Source organism: Microtus pennsylvanicus, chromosome 9 (assembly GCF_037038515.1).
Source record: "Microtus pennsylvanicus isolate mMicPen1 chromosome 9, mMicPen1.hap1, whole genome shotgun sequence".
Classification (NCBI taxonomy): Eukaryota; Metazoa; Chordata; class Mammalia; order Rodentia; family Cricetidae; genus Microtus; species Microtus pennsylvanicus.
Window position 1 is genome coordinate 24,057,484 of NC_134587.1, and position 23,042 is coordinate 24,080,525.

Sequence of the window (23,042 nt, forward strand, 5' to 3'; positions counted from 1 at the left end):
ACCCTTCACTACAGTGAACACAGATGACTAGGAAATAGACAATAGCCTCTAACCCATTAATCACCAACTCCCAAATATAAAAAGAAAGAAGAAAAGACAAGAAATAAACAAACTCAACAGAACACAATCTGGGAAAATCATGGGAAATAGAAAGCCCACCAAAAGAAAGACAAGCAAATGAATGACCACAGACTGATTGGATTCATAAGCAAGAAGAAACTTTTTTCCCTGTAAGAAACACACTTGACTAACAGGGACAACATAAACTGATGTAAGAAAGAACTTCAAACTATGAAGCAAACTGGAGCGGTAAACAAGCAGTATACCTCTTTTAAACAAAGTGGAAAAGAATAAAATTGCAAGTTAATTAAAATAGCAATTCATCAAGAAGATATTACAACTCTAAACCGTTATGTATCTAAGATGGAAACTCGCAGTTTCCTAGAGAAAACATTTAAATGTATAAAAGATCACATACCTCATGACAAAATAATAGTGGAAAATTTCAATGCTTTATTCTCTTCTTTCATAGAACTTCTAAACAGAAAAAAAATCAATCATAGATCAACTGAAGTTAGCATGCAAATGTAAAGTATCCCTCTCCCAAAATATTATTCTAGCTACATGGACATTTATCTAAAATTTGGTTATGTCATAGGCTTGGAAACAAAACGTAAAATCAAAAAATGAGCTAATTCTCAGTAGTTTTCCAAACAACAGTGGAATAGAGTATAAATCAATAGTTAGAGACCCTACAGAGTATACAAAAATTTCCTAAGACTAGATGGCTCATATTTGAATGATTGTTGCATCATTGAAGAGATCAGAGAAGAAATTTTAATTTTTTTGTAAATAATGAAAATAAAACTGCAACCTACCACTAACAACATCTCAGGGACATAGTTAAGACAATCCTGAAAGGTAAAGTTATCACTGTAAATGTACAATATTATTTTAAGGTGTGTTACATTTGCTTATGTTCTGGAATATTTGTTTAATGATGTAAAGATGTGTTGTTTTTGTTTACCTCTATGAAGCTATGATACTTTAACTGTCTAAAACACCGATGGTCTAATAAAAAGCTGAACAGTCAATAGTGACGCAAGATAAGGAATAGGTGGGGCTGGCAGGCAGAGGGTATAATTAGAAGGAGAAACAAGGGGGAGGAGCAATGAAGGAATAAGAGAAAAAGGAGAGGAGGAAATGAGGGGCCAGTCCCCCAGGCCCCTAGCCACCCAGCAACCCAGCCAGCCAGCCATGGGGTAAAAAGGAAAGTAAGTAACACAGATGGAGTAAGTAGGAAAGTAACTTATATAGAAGCAAGAAAAGGAAAAGTCCCGGGGCGATAGACAGACAGACTAATTTAAGTTAAGAAAAGCTGTCTAAATCTAAGCCAAGCTAAGGTCAGGCATTTATAAATAATAATTATGCCTCACTGTGTGATTTATTTGGGAGCTGGGTGGCAGGGCCACAAAAGAAGCAAAGAGCCAAAGAGTTAAAGACAAACCAACAACAACATTGTGGCTGCCAATGTGGGGCCATACTTCTATGTAGGGGCTGAGAAAACTGAAATAAAGATAAAAGAAAAAAAAAGAGGATTTGGGTTGTTTAAGAGATTTTGCCTGCTGTGAACCCTGGAGCAACCAGTACATTAAGTAGGAACAAAAATGACATAATAGTGCCTGCCACAGTGCAAGCATTGACATTTGAGAGCTCTAGGAAGATTGAATGCAGTTCTTGGTCAGCTACTTCTGACTGGGCTGCAAGCTTTAAGCTTGGCTTTCAGGACACCACCTGAGAGTGGGCAGAGCCAGCCTATAGAGCAGTGCAGAGGGCCCAGGTGTAGCATAACAGTCTAAAGTTTGCTTGCGTGGTCAAAAAAAGCTAAAGATACACAGTAAAAGAGGTGCAGATGGATAAATCTTTAAACAGGTTCCAGTGCATTATAAATATAATACAGATGTATTTTATAATATAAAATATAAATAAACAATTTTACAATGTGCATAGGTTTGGGAAAGTAAATGGGTATAGGCAGTTATAGAAAGAGAAAAATAGTTTTTAAAAATAAAGTCTTAAGTAGACTGTAAAAGTAATATAAAAGAAAAAGCCACATAAAGGTGGAAATACAGAGGGAGTCTTAATCCTATATGCTATTGTGTTGGTTTTAAATATTTTCAGTGCTGATAAGCAAGCAACAGATGCTAAGAACATGGAATTGTAAAAGGGACTGACGAGATAAACCAGCCTAGATACTTTAAAAATGCTTTAACTTTTAGAAGTCAGAAAATGTATATGTCAAATGGAAATCAAAAACACTTTGGAGAAAAGGTTTTGCTTTTTTGTATCCACAGGAAACAAAATGCTTTGTTGATCATCACTGGTTGTTATGAATCTGGATTGATCAAGGGAGACCTCCTGAAACTTAACAAGTGAAATTCTATCAACAAATGTTACCACTGGTGTTCCCAGGACTTGGACATCATCTCAAATTTTCTCAGGGACCCTTAAAGACGCTTCACCCATAGAGAGCAGAGAACATTCTAGACAACATGACGTCCACATCCCCAAAAGTTTGAATGTTGGATGCTTTTGGTTATTTGGTGGATTATAGACGTTTGTAATAATTTAGAGAAATATAGAAATAGAAGTATGATAAATAAAGGGTAGATTATTGAATCTTCTTTAAACTAAAAGCTACTCAACTCAGATATTTTGTATTAACATGGACTTTTGCATACTGATACAATTTTAAGATCATTTTTGTTACAACATATTCTATATATTCTCTACTCTTATTTAAAGGACTTTTGTACATTTATACCATTTTAAGGTTATTTTTGCTACAAGATATTGTATTTGTTTCTACTCTTGTTTAAAATATTGTGCCTATTCAGTTCATTTAAAAATGTATAGTAAAATTTAAAAATTTAAAAATTATTATTATAAACTAGGATAATCAAGAAACATAGGTTAGAAATTAGTCTTTAAAAACAGTCAAATTTGTAGATATGTTAGGCATGCTTTCTAGATCATACAGAGATATATTTTAGATAGACAAATGGTCTTGAAACACTTCAAAGACCTATAGAATATGGCATTTAAAATGTTTTGTTAACTTAGGGCTTTTCATGACAATGAGGCATAACTGTTCCTGGCAGCACTAATTTACTTTATAAAAAGATGATGGGCATTAAAGAAATTCCATAGGAATTTGCTATTATTGTAGCAAGATTAGCCATTTGGGTAAGGCACCACCTGTAACTCCAGTTCCAGGGCATATGATGCCTTCTTCTAGGATCTTATATGGTTCACATACAAACATACAGACACTGAAACATACACATAAAAAATAAATAAAACTTTAATTTAAGGTCGTAGATTAATTACACAAAACATACCTGGACCTACAGTCCAGGGTATCACCACATTCAACTAAATAGAGAAAAACCGAAAACACTTCCTCTAAAATCTAGATCCAGACAAGAGTGGCCCAACCCCATAAGATAAGAGAAAGATATAAAAGGGATGAAAGTAAAAGGTAAGAAGTAAAATTATCCCTGCTCACAGACAGCCTGATTCCATGCTGAAGGAAGCTGACAGAAACCTCCTGACAGTGCAAACTGAATTTTAAAATTTTCGGTAAAATTGCCTGACACAAACCCCTTGTTCTCATGTATGTCAATAGAAAACTTACAAAGAAAGCAATTAAGAACATCCCATTCACCGTCGCTTCCTCCAGAAGGAATACTTAGGAATCAACATCATAAAGGATGGAGAAATCTAGGCAGAAGAGATTTCCCACGGTGAAAAGTACTAGTTGCTTCTCCCAGAGTAACCAAGTTCGAGTCCCAGCACCATGTGGTGGCTCACAACAGTCTGTCCACTCTAGCACAGGGGATCTGGTATCCTCTTCTGTCCCCATGGAGTACTGGACAAATGTGGTATACAGAAGCACATTCAGGGAAGCATTCAGACAAATGAAATAAAAATAATTTTTAAATACATTGTTAACTTCATTGCTAACTGCACAAAACAAATAAATTAAAGGAGGTATAGATAACAGAAAGAACTTCCATACTCTCATATTGGTGGAGTTAAGATCATAAAATTACCCTACTACTAAAAGTAATATATATATATATATATATATGCATATATATATTCAATGCAATTATTGTAAAAATTCCAATAAAATTCTTCACAGAACTAGAAGGGAAATGCAAAAAAACCCATAGTATACATGAATATCTCACATATGCAAAAATATTTGTAAAAATTTATAACATTCAAAAAAGAAAGTATATATGCAATTTGAATTAGATTGTGTGAAGACAATATCAGAGCATATAACTTGTTTAACATTTAGTTCTCTTCTGAGTGCTGCTTTCACATGTCTGTCCATGTTTCTTTGTCCTGTTATGCTTACTCTGATCTCACCCATTGAATCTGAGGTTATTTGATTAAAGATTCTCACAGTGGAATTTTGAACGTTGCTATCATTTTATACCAAGATGTCTAGATTTTAAGTTTTACTATGTGGTTGAATTTTAGGTACAGTTTCCAAGGCGGTAATTTAAAAAAACTGTATTCAATAAATTTCCTTATTTCATATTTGTAATATATAATTTTATAAATTAAGCATATTCTATAATTGGGATAGTTGAGTTTCATAGTACAGAGACAAAACTTGACATCCTCCTTACTGTAGACATTTTCAAATAAAAGTGGACTATATTACCTTGTATCAGGGGCTTTTGGGGTTTAGAAATATTTATCTTATTGTTTTCTACCCAGTATATATTTTTGCATTTTATAGCCAAAGAAACTATTTTTTAACAGGCTTAAAGATGTAATTATATGAATATGGATATATATTTTAAATCTGGTAAAAAAAATTAACAAAAATCATATTAAGAAGCAATTGTGCTAGTTTTAATATTATATTCAGAGATTGGAAAAGATTGTAGTTGAAAAATATTGCAATTATTGTGGGAAGTAAAATAACAGCTAATGCATCTGGACTTTCAAAAAGTTTTCTACTCAGTCATTGCTTTGTATTTCTTAAATCAGCTGTGTGTTGGCTGTCATTTTGTTGGATGGTTAACTTTTCAAGACATTCTTCCAAATTCAAACAACATTGCCATTAACAGAAGAATATTCCAACATCCTCCTTAATGTGGACATAGTTTGTGACTCTGTTGTAGATATGTAATATCCTAGTAAATACTTGAATAATACCAGAAGTTAATGAATTTAGATTCTTTGTCTTCATCCTTCTAACATAAATGTGGCATCTCTTTTCACTTGATTTCAATAGAAGCAGATAGGTACCTAGCAAAATACTTGCACATCTGCTAAAATGGAACTGGTCTGTGCTGTCCATTCGCCGCAGAGGATAAAGGCTCCCACTACAGGGTTTCCCTGTGTAGCCCTTACTTTCCTGGAGCTACTCTGTAGGCCAGGCTAGCCTTGGATTCAAAGATAAGTCTGCCTCTGCCTCCTTAGTGCTGGGATTAAAGGCAAGAACTACAATTGCCTGGGCCCCTCTCTCTTGATTTTATGTACATTTGGTTTGTGCTTGGTGGATGTCTCTGTGAGGGTGTCAGGTGCCCTGGAAGTATAACTATAGTATAGTTACAGACGAGTAACCATGTGGGTGCTGGGAATTGAACCCAGATCCTCTGGAAGAATAGTCAGTGCTCTTAAGTACTGGGTTATCTCTCCAGCTCCAATGTTTAATTTTTAATTAAAAAATAAAGATTTTTAATTCCTTCCCCAAATGACTCGTCAAAAGGCTCCATGGAGCATATGACTACATTAGCCAATTGCAAAAGAATTATATTCCTAGAAGAAACATCTATTCTGAGTAAAGGCATGTAATGTAAAGCCTTAGGCAGGACTCCTGCTCATCCAGTAGTTGAACATGAGGAGTAATTGATCATGGGTGGACCTGTCCATCATTCAGGATCTTGAGTCAGGATACTTTTCTCCACAAGGAAGGAAAGGGGAGAAATATTATATTCATCATTAGTGTAGCAATGTAGCATTTATGGAGCATAAACCGTATGTGTATAATTTTCTTATATAATACTTTGCTGTGTTGTTGCAATACCTTCTAGATACATAAAATATAATAAAGAATTATTCCATGGGGATAGTATACAGGTATCTGAAAATATAATACATGTGCCCATATAAAATAAGTTTAAGTCTGTTTCCTAGAGATTTTGGATGTGAAAGACAATCATATCAAGTGATAGAAAACATAAAAATCTCAGAATGGACAATGAAAGAAGATATTATTCTTTTGTTCTAAAAAGAAATACCAATTTCATATGTCAATACCCAATATTTTCCAATATTATTTTGTTAAAATAAAAACACCTGTAAATCTTTATCTGACAGAAAACCAGTAAATAGTTAAAAGCTAATATAATTGCATGAGTAATTTTGGTGTGTATTAAAAATAATTAAAAATTAAAGTGTGTGATGAAACTTTTTTTTCTCTTTTTTTATTTTCTTTTGTTTTTTATTTTTTGTGATGGAACTTTTTAAACAGAAATATCTAAGTAAATATTAAATTGAAAGTCCCATTTTTCCCCCTGAGATCTCTGAGCTTGGGGTGGAAGCAGTAGCCTTTTAGAATCATTAGGACTGAATTTTCCACTTGTCCCATCATTTTGCTGTTGTAGGCATTTGTAGAAAACCTGGAGGACAGGGAATCTACTAATGCCATACAGTTCTCTGAGGGAGAATAGGAGATAGGGTAGTGAACAAGACCACAGTGACTCAAGGATGCGAAAATAGGGGTCGCATTTGAGGGAGACATGTGAATAGCTTTAAAATAGTTTACTTTGTTTTGTTAAATTTTACTTATTTATTTATATGTGCACGGGAGTTTAAGTATGTAAATACCCGTCTGACACATTGGCTTATATAAGTGTAGATAATATCTTGCCAGATGATTCTATTCACACTATTTGAGTTTCAGGGATGGCGTTCACATTGTTCGACTTGGTGACAAGATTCATCCTAATGGCCGAAAGTTCATAGCGGTTTCAAATTTATTTTGTGTATTTTATTTCTTTATTGCTATCATTACTCATAATGGTCAGGGGTACTATATAAGCATGGATATGACCAATGTGCCATTAAAATATGACTTTTGAACACTGAAATTAAATTTCATAGACTTTTATTTCAGAAAAGTGAAAATATTTTTAAGCGCTCCCCCACCTTTTTTTAATGTAAAAGAAAATCTTAGCTTCTAGACCACACAGAAATCAAGTTAAAGGCTAGAATTGCCTGATCAACCTCCCTGTCCTAATATCTGAATTACACTTTCCAAAATTAGATGTGCACTTTGTGGGGTGGAATGACATGGCATGAAGGGAAACCATCAAAGAACCAGCTGTCACATATGCTTCCTCTTGTTCTCTCTATATTTTATTTCTGTATGTTTTGTGATATAAATATGTGGTTAAAACATCAGCAGTCAATGAAAAAGTTCATAAAGTATATGATAATATATGTGTTAGCTGTTTAAGACCAAGAAAACAAACGGTAATAAATATTTTTGCCGCAAATAGCTAGCCATCGCTTCTACTAAATCTAGTGAAGGTTGAGAGCAACGCTTGGTAATTCAGATTCACCTGCCAGGCTTATCTTGCCATTATCTGAATGTTGGCGATGCCCTGCATTACACATGCATACACTGAGCCATCATTTATAGGCACAAGGAGAGCCATCCTGAGAAGACGAGGCTTAGGGAGAAGAAAAGGCATATAACAAATACAAAAATTAAAACACTCAGGAATAAGGTAAATACAGAAAGTAAGAACTGGGAATGAGACAAATATTGGATTAAGACAAATAGTGCTTCAGATTCCAGCGTCAATTCTAGCAGTGCTCAGGAAGATTGGACTGTGTTGACAGTTGAAGATGAGAGGCTAAAGCGAAGGGAGGGAGAAATATTCTAGGCTTGAATCCTATGTGGCTGACGATTTTACACAGATTACTTAAATTATTAGACTCTAAATTTATGCACAGGGGGTTGGAAACTTGAAGGTAATAAAGACTAATGGATTAATGTAATTAACTTAATTTAATTAATTTAAATTGACAGCTGGTTGGTATATGTGAAAGTCAGTTGTGTTCCCAAGCAATTTTGTTGCTGAAAAATAAATTACCTTCAAACATCGCACCTCTTTGAAGAATGTTAATTATAAAGTAGAGATGCGAAACAAAAATATTTTTGCTCACAAAATAGGTCCACTGAACGTCAAAATTTTGTCGTAATTGATTTTATTTCATGTATATTTTTCTTCGCTTGTAATACCATGAATATGATATTTATTGGAGAAATTTTTCCAAATAAATTTGAGAGGAGACTTACATGGCACTCAAGTCTTGAGCTTGCTCAAAATCCAAGCTTCTTTTATATGCAGACTCCATTCATTTTCAGCGACACTCCTTGATCAACATGCCGTGGTTGTCTTACTAGATCGCTCATTTTTAGGAAGGAAAAGAACGATAGGGCTTGCCAGTTCTCAAGAATTAAACATTAATAATGGAAAAAAGGATACTGTTATCCTGAGAGTCAATAAAGTTTGTTTGAAGGCTTCATGCAGTTTCTGGCAAATAGAAAATCTTAAAATGTCCCGTAATGTCTCATCAGTGATGCTAATAGGAAATTTGCTAATATGTATATGTATGGGATAGCAAGGAAAGGAGGTAGAATTATGACCTCAAATTTGTTATGTGAGCATCAAACATTAAAGTTCCAACAGAAAGGAATGAGACTCATTGGGTTTATATGTGGATAATTTCCCTTATATCATAGCACATCAGATATTGGTTACATAATATATAATTGCAGCCTAAGGAAAGTCATCACAGTTCATTAGTTGTCCCTTAGATAAATTTTGTTCAAGTACAGAGTTATAGACAGAGTAACAATGGGACAGTTCTTAGTAGAGTAGTCAACAAGAAAAACATTTCAAATCAAAATCAAAAAAAGACGTTAATATGTCAAAGGAATTTTTATAAATTTGTATTCTCTGCCTTCCTATTGTCACATAGATATGATATATATATGTCTTTATATTAATATATATGTGTGTGTGTGTGTGTAAAAGCAGTTCATATAAGCATAGATTAGTGTTTTGTAGAATGTGATGTAACATAATGATTTTTAGATTATTACAAAACAAATACATTTTGTGTGACATACTGAAAGGTATCTTTAAGGCCACCTACATTACTCAAACCACAGGCAATAGCAAGCCCCTCCTTTTTATTCTCTTTCTCTCTTCATTCTTTCTTCCCTCCCTTACTCATTCCTTTCTCCCTATCTATGTCCTCTATGTCTGGATCATACTCAGTACCTCGTTTGTTGAGCAAAGTGCTTTACATCTGAGTTACACTTTCAGTTCAAGATTACCGAATTATACTCAGAAAGCAGAACTGAGATTAATATTTGTATTAATATTTAGTAGCTTTTCGTATCCGGGCTCCTATTAAAATCATTGTTTGTCTCGCACCAGCGAAATCTAACATCACTTTTGAAAAATCTTGCTTTGATTCTAAGTGTTTGGTGTAAAAGTATAAGTAGGAATCTAGAGAAAGATTTACAGAGGGTTCCTACATTTCTGGGAATATTTATTCTCAAGTAAGATTTGTTATACTAGTTCATTTACCACTTAGTGTCCATGACACATAGCACGTGTGAACACATATTTACCTGCTGCATTTGTTTCCAGGACCATTTCCCAGCTGTATTCTCTTTGATGAAATTACTATTACTTTTTAGATCTGTGGCTCAAATGATTTTTTGTTGAGGCTCAAAATTTCAGCATTATTTTAAAGCTGTAACTTTGGTATTAAACTTGATTTATTCATCTTCCTGTCATTGGGACAAAGGTATTATTTTTAATGTCAGATTCTCTCCAGAAACCCAAGTGCACACTACGTATTACTTAGCAAACTGGGTACTAGTGTTTACCTTCAGGGAGACTTGTATAGCTGCAGATAATGCCTCATCAAAAACCAGTTCTCCTTTGTTCTCCCTATTTCGCTGAATGGAACCCCATTTTTCACGGAGCAAGTGTGAAATATTGCTATTCACTTAATGCTCTCTTCCCTGGGAAATGGAAAGATGTTCTCCAAGTTGTGTGTCTTTGCTTTATTCAGATCTATTCACTCTACAAATTCTATGACCACCATTCTGGCTTAGTTTTTATTTGGATTTCAGAGAGACCAATTAAGTTGCCTTTCTTTTAGATTTGCGTTTAACACCTCTCGTGGCATCGAGTTAAATATTTCCAAGAAGCAATTACTCTTCTATTAAAAAAAAGTACTCAGCACCCATTATTTTGATACTCTAAGTTCGAAGTCTGAGTTTAATGTTTAACCATGTCTAACAACTCATGTAAATAGACTGCAGACCTCAACCAGTCTTCTGCACATTTCCCAAGCATGCCCCTTGCTTCCATCTTCCAATTTATTCCTTCCTTTCCATTCTAGGTCATGTCCCATCGTTCATGACACGCCTATCTGTAAAAAAATTTCCATGAGACTTGGAGTTCCAAATCAAGTGGAGTTTTTTCATCACGGCACTCTTTTGTGCCCTTCTTGCTTCAAGGATAATGCTGTGCTCTGTTTCCACATTCTTAAATGGAGAATACGATTGCACATTGTAGTTGTTTGTCTCCCTGCTTTTCCCCATTATTAGAATGGTAGCTGCTTATGACAAAGCTTCTTATTTAGGGTTGTTTGTTTTGTCTGTGACCCAGGTCAAATTTTCAGGAGCCTAGCATCACGTAACTGTGTTCATGAATGCACCAAGTTCTTGATATTGCAGAATAATGTTTCTTTACAAAAGGAGACTCTTTTGTCTAATTAAAAAAGTAATTGAGCCGGGCGGTGGTGGCGCACGCCTTTAATCCCAGCACTCGGGAGGCAGAGGCAGGAGGATCTCTGTGAGTTCGAGACCAGCCTGATCTACAAGAACTAGTTCCAGGACAGGCTCCAAAACCACAGAGAAACCCTGTCTCAAAAAACCAAAAAAAAAAAAAAAAAAAAAAAAAGTAATTGAATCCGAATTTCCTGAGAAACCGCCACACTGATTTCCAAAGTGGTTGCACAAGTTTGCATTCCCACCAGCAATGGATGAGTGTACTACTGCATGAACTGGCTTTGTGGGAGCCTAGCCTGTTTGGATGTTCACCCTCCTAGACCTGGATGGAGGGGGGAGGACCTTGGACTTCCCACAGGGCAGGGAACCCTGACTGCTCTTTGGACTGGAGAGGGAGGAGGAAAGGAGTAGGGGGAGGGGGAGAGGAGAGGGGGGAACGGGAGAAGAGTGGAAGGAGGGGAGGGAAATGGGAGGTGGGATGGAGGCGGACTTTTTTTTCCATATAAATTTTTTTCAATATAATTTTTTTTCAAAAAAAAAGTAATTGAATGGTATCATATAACTCGCCACTGATGACTCAAGATCAGAATACAAAGAAAGAAAATAAGAGACAATGTTGATATTTCCTAGTCCAGGTTCCAGAGTTATATTAAGATTTTGTTCTGTTGCAAGTGATGGAACTATGACTGCCAGGCGAGGCAAGACAATGACAGTTCAAACATTTGCAAAGTGGATACACCTCAGAGGCTTTATCAAATATTTAAACCCATCTGATTAACACTTCTATTCTGGAAAATGGAATTTGAACAGATATAAATACAGTATTTTCATTTCCCTAGAAATCTCAATTGCAGATCTGCTGAAGAGTCAGTAATTACCCAGGGACCAATTAGCCTGTTTGTGGATTATCTACACCCTGTGGCTTCTTCCTCTTTACTTTCCTCCTCATCTCTGCCTTTTGACCGGTTCACAGCTGTTCTCCAGAAGAAGAAATTAAAAAAAAAAAAAAAACTGTGAAAAGGTTTTTGAACAAAAAAATAGAAGTGAAATTAAGACCCTGTTGTTAGGCATTGAAAGGAATTTTGCTCTTTTTAGTTGCCTGAATCTTTTGTGCCAAGCACAGGCACTTCAGCCAAAGAGTAATTTTATTATTAAAAGTTTCTAATGTAGTTATTTTAAGATAGGATTGTTCCATCTTGAAATCTTCAATTTATTGACTATAGTGATGTAGTAGCGATATTTTAGACAAACGTGGAGGTCATTCGATATTTTATTCCTTTATGATATCCATATACGCCGTTTTATAGGAGCACGCCTGACAAGATTTTTGTAAGGTCTTATGTGACCTTTTAATGTCAATCTAGAAATTTCCCATACAGTTTACTCAATGACAGTCTTCATTGATGTGATTCTATTCATAGAGCAGTGCCCAATACAACTGGAAAAAATCCATCTCCAACCACTAACGCATGCTTTTCTATTTATGTATAGTTGGTGGAGGCCCTAAAAATCAATTTTCAGCATTGTCCATTGGGGAATTGATGCCTCATATTGAGTTTCTTTTTGGCAGAGGGGAATTTACCTGAGCACATTTTTACATTTTTTTTTTTTTTTTGGTCTGCATTCTGTGTCTTCTGTCATTTTAGGCCAGTTCAGTGTTAGCCATCTCTGTGGAGTTTTCTGTTTTCTCTGGAGGTTACTGCTCAGGGTTTCATGAGCTCAATGCAGAGATTTCCCTCTCAGCTGTCCTGCTTCTATTCACTTTTCTTTTTAGAATAAAATTCTATTCTGACACATAATGATTTCTTCTGTACTCACCTCAGACCCAATATCTAACAACTGTTTTTTCTATCTCTGCTATTTCAGAACTCGGCATTATACCATGAGGTAAATGGCATCCACACAATTCTCTTACTCCATACCATTAAGTGAAAACTTCAGCTTTCCAAGTTTATCTTTCTTAGCATTTTCTCTCCTACAATCTTTGGGCATTTGTATCCAGACATAGAAAGGAAATGCTTGAATAAAACTGCAAGTGTATTGCAATTCATTCTGTGTGTTCATTTGTATCTTAAAATCATCCAAAGAACAGTAACATGAAATTTTTGATGAATTGGGACACAAGAGACCATTTTAAGCTGAGCACCATGAAATTTTGGGAGTAGCTGAGACTGCAAATTCTTCTATGAATTGTCTAAAAGTTGGCCTTTTGTCCTCCATGTATGCTATTCAGAACAGTACGAGAACCACAGTATTGTCTATTTCCCCCTTCCTGCAAATTCTATCAACCAACATTATTTTCTAAGTGTTCATTGAGTCTAGGGCAATGGTTATTAACCTCCCTAATGATGTGACACTCTACTACAGTTCCTCATGTTGTGATGACCCCAACATAATTTTTTGTTGTTGTTTCATTAATGTAATTTTGCTACTGTTATGAATGAATTGCAATGTAAATATCTGTTGTTTCTGTTGATTTTAGGCAACCCTGAGAAAGGGTTGTTTCACTGAAGTGATTGTGATCCGCAGGGTTCGAACCACTGGAGTAGAGAGTTCCCCAAAATGCTGTAAGTTAGCAGAAGTTCAAGTGAGGCATGTGTTTCAATTCCAATCTTCCTACATGTACTTTATTCTAGTTCACAATTCTGTAGAATTCTATTGGGTATGTGAACCACTTTCCTTTAGATATGAGCAGAATAATGATTCCTTATATTGATAGTGTGAGCTTTCAGCTTGAAGTATACTAACATATTATGTCATCTAAGTTCACAGTCTTTCTCTGAGGAATATGATGTGATTCTAATTCCTTTGTTTGACTGGCTGATTAATTATTTGAAAAATAGACATTAATCAGGCACTTTGGTTCATAATCATTTTTTGGATTGAGTATTTTATTTGATTTTTAATGGGTTTCAGTAAGTTAAGCTGCTTCTTGAAAATAAATAAATTGATGATTATTTTCAAAATATTTATAGTTAATATGTCAATTTTTAAAGTTCTATCAACTTTGATCTGTAATGAAAATTTTTTTCTCTGATTTTACTCAGATACCAATTTTGGGTACATAATATATTGTCATCTGAAATAAGAAAGAAATAAATCAGTTATATATCTTAGAAATATGGATTTGATTTAGGAAAATGAATGTACTTTTTCTACATTATTTTAATTTTTCTTTTCAAAGCATAGTTAAAGTATCTAGAAAATGAAATAACTAAGAATTGTATGCATTTCTCTTTTATCATGTTGAATTTTCAATTGCAATATATTAACAAATATTTTCAGATTGGGGGCATAATATATCAACTAGACATACTGTTTATATATATGAGATTTCAATGAGTGGTTTTTTATTCAAAAGAATAGAAGTAAACATGCATGCACAATTTTTAAAGAACGGAAGAAATAAAAGTGTCTGTCTTATGCAATACAGTTCTATGATGTACGAAAGGCAACATCAGAGTCAGTATAAGTAATCACGTGTGGCATTACAGAAAATCAAATTTAAGGCAAATTGCTTTGTTTATTAGGCTTAATAATAAACTCACTACTAAATGAAAATGCATTTTTCAGAATAAGATTTCCCAGCATGCCGCAGTGGCATAATGATTATTGATAGAGATGGTAAAGTTCAAAACAGCAAAAAGTTAAAACACTGCTGAAATACCAAAAATGCTGGCGAGGAAGTAGAAAATTATGTGAAATGTTAGGGATGTTTCATTCCAGTACCTTGGCCTCATTATATTATCAGCTAAATATAAAATACATAGAGCAGATAAATGTCTCATTAAGTCCTTCACAGTCTTTCTGAGAACTTGGTAGTGGTCTTGAATATGAAAAATAGAGAATTACAGTATAAAAGAGTATTTCAAATTTTTTATTAAATCACTATGGACAAAGAAAGGGGTGCAAGTCATTCATTAATTTTTCATAATTAAGAACTTCACTATGGCAAGCTTCAAGGGTAAAATACATATCTCATCTTGGGTATAGGCAACTTGTCAGCTGTTCAACATACTTCATATTAGAGGTCCCCACGTCTATTTTTATAAAAAGATGTTCTCAACTAATAATTTCTGAGTTAATCAGAAACAAGTTATACTAAATACGTAGAAACCCAGTGTATTTTATTTTGAGATTTACTTTTTTGTTGTTGTTGTTTCTCTAAGAGAGTCACATGAATGTCACACAAGAGGATGATCGAACAGAAAATAAAATAAGAACTTTCTTGGATAATCAACCCCTACGATCTTGATTATTACAACTGGTGAACATACCAGGCTCTTCCTCTCTATAAAACTGGAAAAAAATACCTGCAGATGAATTTTTGTTCTGCTTCCTATTCTGGCCAAGTTCCCATTGCTTCTGCATATACCTAAAAACGACAAGGTAAACAGGATGCCCCTACCTTTCTCTCCAAAATGTAGCCAGGCTTAAAATGCCTACGTAGAAGACAAGTCACAGAGCACAGAAAACATCATCAAGGATGCTTGTTAACAATGCAAACATGAATGGAAAAGAGCTCCAGCAATGTCAGAGGGGCAGCCCTGCTCACAACACCTGAAGCACAAACACCGAGCTTCCCTTTCAGACGCAAGTGAGTCTCACATTGACAGACAGCTGCTGATTGCTTCTGTTGAAGCCAGAGCAGGATGATGGTTAGTTTGCAAGTAAAAGCAGATGAAGGAGGACATGAATCACAGTCAAATCTTCGGAATGTGGGTAAGCCTTAAATTATAAATGGCTTGTGATTGACTGGCCACAAGCAACTTATTAAAAATGTACATATGATGAGGAGAGGTGGGGACTGGATCAGATGGGTGCAGCTGATCATAACATCTCAAGCTAAAATGGGAAGGGGGAGTTGGGAGACGTCACAGTGCAGGATCCAGAAGGAAGCTGGTGTGTAGGGAACTTGGCATGTTGTAGTCAGAGGATGGCCCATCCAAAAACTAGGAAAACTATCAACATTAATGAGAGTGCCGAGTGTTCAGAAGAAGAAATTAAATAACCACCCACCCGAGAACTTGCAAGGTGTTAGTAGACACAAACACGTACCGTGGCTAAAAGGCTGTCATCATGGTGACTTCCTAATGCTAAGGGATCATCTGTGATAGTCCAACCCAGAGTGACCTGTCACAAGCATGCCCCAAAGATGTCTACAACGTAGTTTATTCCTGAGTCTGGAATACCTGTGAAACCTAGTTTCTTAACACCATGGCAGAATCTGTGGACCTTTCTGCCTTATAGAGTACAAGCTGACAGGAGCTGGTTCTTAGCCCATTTCCTATTTGCTTATTAATTAAATGTATTCATTTATTTTGCATCCCAATCACAGTTTCCCTCATCCTCTTCCCTCATTTTCTCTCTCCCCCCTTCCCTCCTTCACTCACCCCCCCCCCTTCCAATTCCCTTGTAGGTTTGTTTTCAGAAGGGTAGGTCTCTCATAGATATCAACAAAGCATGGCATATCAAGTTGAGGTAGGACTAAGCTCCTCCCCTAGTATTAAGGCTTGGTAAAGCAACCCAATATGAGGAATACCTATTCACAAGAGCCTACAAAGCATCAAGAACAGGCCCTGCTCCCACTGTTAGGAGTCCTAAAAGTATACCAAGCTATGCAGCTGTCACTCATATGTATGTAGAGAGCCTAAGTTGGTCCCATGTGGGCTTCTTAGCTATCGGTCCAGTGTCATTGAGCTCCTGTGAGCCCAGGTTAGTTGTCTCTGTGGGTTTCCTTGACCCTCCATGGCTCCCTTGACACTTTTTCCTTCCTCTCTTCAACAAGATTCCTGGAACTGGGCCCAGTACTTGGCTGTGGATCTCTGCATCTGCTTTCCATCAGAAGGCTCTCTAAAGACAATTCGGGATAGTCACCAATCTGATTCCAAGAAATGGCTAGTAGAGGCACCCTCTTTTAGTTGGGATCATCCTTGTAGATTTGTAGGAGTTTTCCTTGCACCAAGTCTCTACCTGAATCTCAAATACACTCCCCATATAGGTATTGCTTTAATTACTGCCCTCTTCCTCAATCCTGTCCCCAACCTGATCCCTCATGTTTTTATCCCCACCTGCCCCTAGTCTACTCAGGGGATCTCTTCTATTTCCCCTCCCAGGGATATCAACGCATCCCTCCCTGGACCCTGCTTGTTCCCTAGTCTATCTCGGGCTGTCTATAGCCGCACAGTTATCCTCTACTTTACAGCTAATATCCACTTATGAATGAGTGCATACCATGGTTTTCTTTCTGGGTCTGGGCTACCTCACTTGGGATGATATTTTCTAGTTCCATTCACTTGTTTTTAAACTAATGTACATACATGTAGGTATTTTTGAAATTCAGATAGAAGTGAAAAAGTTATAAGAACAGTTTGGATGATTATAAATCATAAAATGCTAATTATGAAATTACTCTGAGAAGTCATTTACTCCAAGGTTCCTTTTCTTCTTCATGGGGAAAACGTGTAACCCAAGGCCTGCAGCAGCTGAATTAATCCGGGAATAGATCACTACTTAAACCTAGATAGCTAGAAATCAGGACTCTTGATTCCTCACACATGTGAGGAGATTAGTAATAGCGATTTTCCTGATCACCATGCTTCATTGAAGAAAAGTGTATATTCTTCCTCACCCTAAAGAAGAAAATTATAAGAATTTAACAAATTTTTATTCTAAGAAAAGTAAGATGTTTAAAATCCTTTAATTTTAATTTCTATCCCATTTTCCCCTTCTAGTCATACACTATCAATTATAACCCAAAGGAAAATTCCGTTTTACTTTATTTTTTTAAATCAAAATCACTTTTATTTTCCGGGCTTATCACTTAATTCATATGCTGGTATAAACTTTTATGATTTCATAGTAAAATAGAGTGTGAATGTTTAGGACATATTGCAAAGCATAATTTATTTTACAAATCCCCTCTCGTTTCCTTCGATGTTAGCAAAACATGCATTTGTAATTAATCTTAATCTGATTACTATCAAGAAACAGAGAGGTTAAGTGAATGGCGCCAGGTCACACAGCAAGTCAGCAGCAATTTTGTAAATGTCTTATTTGAATATAAAAACATTTAGGTGATAGAATAATTATTCAGGGTCATCAGTAGTGGTAACACTTGTCATATTAAGATAAGAATGATGTATTTTAAATCTCATTAGACAACTCCTCATGACAAGAATTTGAGTAGAATAGATTATTTTTTACCAAACTCAATTTTGCATTATTCAGGCTTACAATGAAAAACTATGAATCAAATTATATCTGGAAAAATGTTGCATGAACAGCATTTGACTTTTTTCAGTACACATTATATGCAATCATTGGATAAAATAAAGGCAATTGTTTTCCTTTTGAATTTTTGTAAATTAGCATCAAAACACTAAAGTGTCTGTAATTATATTAGAGTAGCATTATTTAGATATTATGATACATAAATGAGCAATATTCTTAAACTCCAGCATGAGAGATGGAAAACGGGAGATGTGGCAAATATTTGTATATGTTTGATTATAAGTTCAAACAACTTATGGGCAAAAGTTACTTAGTTTTTATAACATCTGGAGTTTACTGAAGAAAGATCACCATGTTCTCTTTGAACATTCTAAAATCACTAGGGTTTAAAATTAAAGCTTTGTATGAAGTATTTCCTATATGATAAATAAAAAATAGATTAACAGTTTAAGTCATATATAAGGAACACTGAGAAATGTAGGGAACATTTCTGACAAATCTGTTTGATATACCGTATCATAGTATTTAAATATTATAAAATATTTTCAATACTATTTCACTTTATATATATCTCAAAATTATATAAGTTTTATATTATATGCTACATATATTATGCATATTATGGTATATAATTTATCATTATACACATTACATATTATAGGTAGTTATGTGTATACTTATGTACAACACAAAATAAACACAATAGTGAAACTGTGGCAATTCTGTCTTGAGGGTTAAGCAACAGTTGTGTAATTGGACTTGAGGCTGGGACTATAGATCAATAAACAGCAACTTGGTTACTGTTTCATAATCTTGTTCCACTTACTGTGCTTCCCACATAATGTTTCACATGTTGTGGAGGAACCAACTGAGCTCAATTCAGAAACAGTGGAAACATGCCAACAAACCTTCTTCTTGATGCTCTGATTTCTTGATACACTCTGATCTCTTGGGACTGACATGTATAGTAACAAAGTTCTCCTATGAAAAGATTATAGTGGGAAGCGAACTCCTGTTTCGCAGGCTTCTCTACTGAGAACACAGATGTCAGTCATCTTTTACCACCTGAACTCACTATGGCCCTGCTCACGCCTTGCACCCTGGATGAAGCTTGCCTTCTGGATATGCTTTGCCCCCTTAGGATACAAAAAGTGTTCTTTTTTTTTCCTAAGAAAACATATATACATACAGGGCAAATGATAGTATGAAAAGTGTCTAAAGTCACTAACCTTTGGGAAGTACAGATCAAAATTCACAGGGGACATCTCCTTACCCTGTCCAGATTCAAAAGGTAAAGAATTAGAAGTATGTCTCAATGAAAGACACCCAATCTCTTTCCATAAAAAGAAATACATAATGAAAAAGAAGACAAATGTTGGTGAGAATGTGAAAGAGCTAATATACTTGAATACTATTGACAGACGTGAAAAAGGCCATGGACTGGGCACTACCAAAACCAAAATAGAGATTTATCAAGTAATTAACAAAGAAACTCTCCCATGATCCAGCAATTCCATTTTTGATCACTCATCTTAAAATTTAAATCTGGAACTTGACTAGACCATCAAATAACTATTCACAATAATCAAAGAGGGAAAATAACACAAATTCCCCTCATCAGATTAAAGCACAAGGAAAATATGATCAATGTTGTATAATGAAATAATAATCAGTTCTATACAAGAGACCATCCTGTCGTATGTTACAACATGGATAAAGGCTGATTGTGTTGTTCCGAAATCCAGTCACAGAAATATTGGCACAGACTGCCAGTCAAGTAGACCTCTGAGAGTCAAACTTCCGGAGGACTGATGGTTTCTGGAGACAGGAGCTTGTGAATGACAGTGGCTATCTGAAGGAGGGTTCAAATTTTTAGGTTGAGTGAGTCTTACAAGTCTTCTATGCAACATGGAGTCTATACCTAAGAATTCTGCATTATAAAGAAAAAAATCCATAAAATTTCAGAAACAATTGAGAATGAGCAGCGTTGCTACCCCTACTGATGCAATGGAGCAAGGTTATGCCTTCCTTCACAGGACTCAATGAAAACCTAAGGCTTCAATGGCTCTGGCTGAAGTGTTTGAAACCAGGCATCCCCTCCCTTTTAACTCCTGTAACTAAGATACCTTTGCCCTTTAAATTGCTCTAAGTTGCTTCTGTCACTATAGGCTTAGCTGTTAAGGCCAACTCAATCACCACCTGTTTGTTTCTTTTCAGCTTACGGACTTTGGATACCTCCAATTGTATTATGTTGCCCATAGTTGTATAATCATTCCTTTATTTTCTCATTGTTAGGAGTCATGCTTTTATTTGGTATGTTTAAGTAGAGATCCATGACACAAATTTTAACCCTAAAAGAAATTAAAGATGTAAAGCCTTCTTAAATACATCAGCAGTAATAATGAGGTAGTTCTACTTAGCATGCATCTTATGTTGGCTATGCAAGCTACCACCGTTATATATGCTTTGATACTTCTTACCTCCTAACTCACAGTAAAACATAATATTTACTTTAGCTGGCCATATCACCACCTAGTTAAATGTTCCATTTAGCATACGATACTGTGTATAGATTCCCAGGGTATTGGTCAGAAAAGTTTACACAATGAATATTCAGAATTTTGTCATGCATCTGTTAACAGTTTATTAAATTGTGGTGTGTTGGTTAAGAAAACCTAGCCAGAGGGGTTATTGAGAGAGAGACTGAGAGAAGAGGAGAGAGGGGAAACTGTGGGTGCAATCTGATTCACTGGAATATTGATAAATGGACACATTTTGTTCATAACATCTGTAGTCTTTCAAACTAGCTTCCAGGAAGAGCATCACTCTATGAGACATGTTGTGTTTCCTAATGCTTGAAGGAGGGAATATTTTTTGTTTGTTGTGAGATTATGTTTCATATAAATAATTGAATATAAAAGAGCATTGTGGGCAAGTCTTGTGAAAATTCACGGCAAAAAGACACATTTTACAAAATGACCATACACTTAGTAAAGGTGACTGCACCAGAAAAAATAAATAAAAGCAACAACAACAACAAAAGTCTGTTCGTTTTAGAGCTTTAGATCTCCCTTGTATTTCCATTCCCTTCCTCTTTAGTTCTCTGCAGGAGTCAATGTTTTCCTCCATAATCATTCATCTGCATTGAGCCTGTGCTCACCACTGGTAAGGCCAGAGTTAGTTAGCTTCTAGTAGTTTTGACCCATATTAGGCTCAGTGAAGCACACCTGCTCTGAGAAGCAAATCTCAATGAATCTTTTGGAGAGCTGAGGATTTAACTGGGAGATTAACCAAATCATTATCCAAGCACTTTTACTCTAAAACATAATTCCCTAATATAGGTTAGGATAAACTGGATAAACATATTGGTATGAGGATGGTCATAGTGGATCTCTTACTAACAAATATCAAAAAAAAATATGCTATCAGTTTCTTATCAGGACAATTGTTAGTTTGCTTTATTTAAACAGTCTTCAAACGCCACCTAACACTGCTGGTCAACTGAGAAGGAATGGTTCCCCGTCGATCACCCTCTCTTTTTCCTTTACCACTTCTCAATCTTTTAGTGTAATTTTCTTTCTCGTTGTACACACCATGGCACAGCCTACAAGCCATGATTAACATATTGTCATGGCAGGATACCTCAGGTGAATGCCAATAAAGAGAAACGCTCAAAATATAATCGTAAGGGAAAGGAATGACTATCCAGGAACCAAGACCAGAAACATAGCACATAGTCCATCACAATCTACAGAACAGCAAATTTTACTCTAATCTATAACCATATGAAAGAAAATCTTTTTTTATTTTTTAAACCTGGGACTTTAAGGTCAGTGAAAGTGTCTTTTTAAAATGATAAATGTTGATGAGTATAATCTGATAAAATCCATTAGAAACATGTTGATGATCCAAGGACAGTTAAAGTGAGCTCTATACAAACAACTAAGTTCTGTACTTAGAAAAGATTAAAATGAAATTATTTTATACTCACTAAAACAAGCATAAAAGACTAAAAATGCTATTATTCATTATAGAAAAAAAATTGACTTGCTAAAGAAAATATTAGCACCATATCATTTATGAAAGTACAATGCGCACCAAATGTATCTTAAAACGTGACAAGAAGAGGAAGTGTGAATGCTACATAGAAGGCATGTGAAGCCGGCACAGTCTGAGCAAAGGGTGATTAGTGCAAGGTACTCATAGAAAAGCACTTCCTACAAAAGGGTCAGAGAAGCAAGATCTTAGCATTCTGTGCTAGTCCAATCTCTATCTATATTCTATTTATGTATTCATATACATATGTGTGTTTTACTTTACTTTTCTTCATTTTAATCCCCTTTGAAGGGAAGAGTGATACAGCATATGCTTAGCATTCACAGAGCTTCAGGTTCTTCTTCCAACACCAGAGGAAGCAAATAAACTCACAAACAGAAGTTGAAAACCTTCAAGCCTTTACTGAAAAGATATTCTTAGCTTAGTAACATAGCAAAGTAGGCAATGGCCATATCAGAGCAACAGTGCATAAATTACCACCTACTGTTGTGAATTACTAAACTAACAAAGAAAAACAGGGAGTTTTTTAAAACTCCTTTAAAATGCAGTAATACAGAAATACAATAATATTTAAAGTAGATAAAGGGCAAAAGAAAAATCTTTAGAATTAATGGAAGAAATGGAAAGTAAAATGCATGTTTCTCCTTCAAAATAGCAAGAATTATATTCAATATTTAATAATAACTTATGCATCAACTGAAGACAGAACGAAATCGGATTAAAATATCAAAATTCCCTAATATGTTGTCTGTAAGGAAAATGCTAGAAATTCACAGTCCTATGCTGTCTAAGAACCTGGAGTGGCTATATAATTATATTATTAATATAATAATAC

At 35.2% G+C, this 23,042-nt stretch overlaps 2 long non-coding RNA genes across 2 annotated transcripts in view; both read right to left on the bottom strand.

Moving 5' to 3' along the window:
* Positions 1-482: 482 nt before the first annotated feature.
* On the bottom strand, positions 483-3,756 carry LOC142857066 (uncharacterized). The gene is made up of 3 exons (XR_012911758.1): positions 3,698-3,756; positions 879-914; positions 483-537 (listed from the first exon to the last, which is right to left on the bottom strand). It is a non-coding gene; the product is annotated as an uncharacterized LOC142857066 (long non-coding RNA).
* A 4-nt stretch (positions 3,757-3,760) lies between these two features.
* Positions 3,761-23,042, bottom strand: part of LOC142857067 (uncharacterized) — a 152,649-nt gene continuing 133,367 nt past the window's right edge. The window contains exon 3 of the long non-coding RNA XR_012911759.1: positions 3,761-3,783. This is a non-coding gene — a long non-coding RNA (uncharacterized LOC142857067). The remainder of the gene's footprint in view (positions 3,784-23,042) is intronic.